This window comes from Pseudophryne corroboree, chromosome 1, assembly GCF_028390025.1.
Source record: "Pseudophryne corroboree isolate aPseCor3 chromosome 1, aPseCor3.hap2, whole genome shotgun sequence".
Taxonomy (NCBI): domain Eukaryota; kingdom Metazoa; phylum Chordata; class Amphibia; order Anura; family Myobatrachidae; genus Pseudophryne; species Pseudophryne corroboree.
In genome coordinates this window covers 52,176,235-52,179,523 of record NC_086444.1, presented here as the reverse complement: position 1 = coordinate 52,179,523, position 3,289 = coordinate 52,176,235, and positions in this window count along the sequence as shown.

The following is a 3,289-nucleotide window of genomic DNA, read 5'->3' as shown; positions in this document are numbered from 1 at the left end:
GAGGGGGTGTGAAAATATATTTATTTATAGTTTGATAATATGAAGTTACGAGGCCAAGCCCACTTTTCCAGGAGGCCACACCCACTTATCCAGGAGCACACGCGCCTGCTGCACACACATGGGGGGTTAGTAGGGCGCTTTGAAGTTTTATCGCTCAGGGTGCTAGGAGCCCTTGAGCTGACCCTGCTTCTGCACCTCCCCCCTACAGTACAGTATCACTCATTACTATTCATTCCCACTGAGCTCAGTGTACATGTACTGTATGCGTGTACCTAAGCACCTCGGCAGCCATTAATTACTGTTACAGTATTCAGTACTGTATGTGCAGGACTGTGTCTAAGGGCACTGTACTTATTTTTTGTACCCAGAACGTCGGAGGGTAATACGCGAGAGAGCCCAGTGACACGGCTTTACAGCCATTCCAGGGACCAGCACACCAACCAGCAAGTCCTGTACTCTCTTTAATGTGTCTTTTTCTGTATTTAAAGTAAAATGTTAATTTTTTAAAATAATAATAAAACGCATACTCATAGTAATAGGCCGTACACATTAGGCGATTTCACTGAAAGAATGATACTGTACTGCAGAGGTTCCCAAACGCGGTCCTCAAGGCACCCCAACAGTCCAGAATTTAGGCTCAGCACAGATGGTTAAATCAAATTGACTGAGGTGCTAATTAAGTAACCTGTGGCCAAGCATGGATACATTTTAAACCTGGACTGTTGGGGTGCCTTGAGGACCGCGTTTGGGAACCTCTGCTGGACTGTTGAATGATCTCGTTAGGGCTAAGCTGTGGAGGGGTTTTTAGGGTTAGGCTGTGTGGAGATGTGTCCTGTACCCCAGGACACATCCCAGCAGCAGCACGCAGGGGATCTGTGTCCCCTGCGGGAGAGCGTGTATGGCAGCGCTGGGGCAGCTTGTCTGTCCCCAGCGCCTGTCCGTGTGCAGGAGCGGCGGGTGTCCGGTGCAGGGATTAGACTCTTCCCTGCACCGGACTGGAGGCTGCGGAGGCATTCAAATATTGGCGCCCTCCGGGAGCCAATCGCGGCTCCCGGAGTGGCGGCCAATCAGAGAAGGGCGGGGCGAGCCAATCGGCACTCGCCGCGTCATAGGCCCCGCCCCTGGCATCTGACGTCAGACGCCGGGCGGGAGGCGAAGACCCAGGGCGCGCGGAAGAGGACGCCGGGCGGGAGCCGAAGAAGGAGGCCGCGCTGAAGAGCGGCGAAGACCAGGAGAAGCAGCGCGTCGGAAGAAGAGGACGGCAGACGCGGGAGGAAGAGCTCCGGTGGCCGCTGAAGAGGCCAGAAGACGTCGGGCTCCTGAAAGAAGATGTCCAGCGGTGGCTGGACGCGGAGGAGTGGAGGCGACGCCGCTGGCCAGGACGGGTCGGCAGCAGAAGAGGGCGCCGGAGACCCCCGGATCAGGTGAGGCCTCAGTGAGGCTACTCTCACCCCCTCCCCTTTTCCTCCCTAGACCATCAGGGACGGGCGTTAGGCCTGTGGGCACAGTTCAGGCACTAGGCCTGTGGCGCAGATAGGAGTTTGGGGGTCACCATTTGATTTGGTGGTTTGGGCGTTAGGCCCAAGCCACCTCAACAGTGTAGTAGGCGGGCATTAGGCCCGAGGGGCACATCAGGCACTGGGCCTGGGGGACATTAGAGGGCATTAGGCCCTAGTGTATTTTGGTGGTTTAGGGATATAAGGTGATCCAGAGCATTAGGCCCAGGTCACCCAACGAGTGACAAGTTAGGCGGGCGCTAGGCCCGTGGGTAATGTCGGGCCTTGGGCCCGTGCGCAAATAGCGGGCAATAGGCTCAGGCATTAAGAGGATCCCCCGAAGGTGAATACAGGTGGCACTGGGCACTGGGTCCAGTCCACCCCAAGGTGTTTAGGCAGGCAGGCCCGCTCGGCCTGAACCCCTGGAAAGACACAGTACGGGTGGTGGGTGAGCTGTGCGGCCCCCACTACCTGGTGTTCTGATTCAGGTACTTAAAGGGACAGCACCGTGGTAGTTGCTTGCACTGCGATTGTGATTGGATATGTGTGTTACCGTGTAGGGCAAAGTGTAAGTTTGTTAAGTTTGTGTCTAGTTTTGTTGCACCACACCCACAGAGCTAGTTTGAGGGCTCTGCCGTTGTAGTTAGTATAGGGGTGTTACACTAGGTTAGAGTTAGGCCCTGCACGGCTGTTTGTTTGTTTGCCTCCTTACAGGGACCTGTAAGAGAAGAAGATGTTCGCAGTGCGGAACTGACGGTGAGTAGCATCTGTGTACGTTTGTCCCTTTGTCTGTCCCCGAGCGCCGGAATAGGGATTGCTCACGGACGTGAGAACCCCTTCATCACACTACGCGTGAGAGTGCGAGTGTGTGAATTCTGGGTGGCTGAGGCTTTGTGATGACCTTTCACCCAACCGGTGAAGGTCGCCGTCACCCCTGGGGTATCCCTTTTTCCGGTGGAAGAAGGGTTGATACCTCCCCTTAAGGTAGTCTATTTTCTCCTCAGCTCGTTCGTCCGTCAGCTCCGAGAGGGAATCGCTGTGTCCGGATCCGACTGAAGATTTCCAGGTCCGTTGAAGGATCCGGTACCTGAAAGTGAGAGAGTGCGGCGCCTGGTGAGTAGCAAAACTACACCTGCATGGCAGCAGGCACCACCGCACCGCCTTACCTCTCACAGCTGTAGAAAAGGTGGGTTAAAGGAAGGGGGTATGGTAAGTACTGTATACTGTGTTATGCTGCAGGGAAGAGGGCTTTGGCTAAGTCACCGCCAGGGATGGTTACGTTTAGGCATTGCTGGTAGAGGTTAAGGTTAGTCTATGGCGGGGAGGGTTAGGGCTAAGCTGTGGAGGGGGTTTTAGGGTTAGGATGCAGAAAATGTGGGTTAAAGGTAGGTGGTATGGTAAGTACTGTATACTGTGTTATGGTTCACTACCCCAAAAATTACTGCTGGGCCTGCAGTTTTTGCTTAGTACGGGGAACAATGTGTTTGCTTACTGTGGGGGGGCCAATGTGCTTTATTCCTGTTGGGGTGAATGCTTTTGTTTGACCACTGCTGGGGACAATGTTAATGCTGTGGCCAATATGTTTGATACAGTAACTACTGTACAGAGGCCAATGTGTTTTATTATTTTTCCACATTGACAGGCCTCCAGGCGGACCAGGGCCCACTGCGCCCTCCGGCTCCCACCACCACCACCACCCAACCAGGACAGGAACAGAGGGGATATGGGCCGGACAACCTTTCGAGGGGTACAGTAATAATAATAATAATGTTATTTTACATGCATACTGTTCC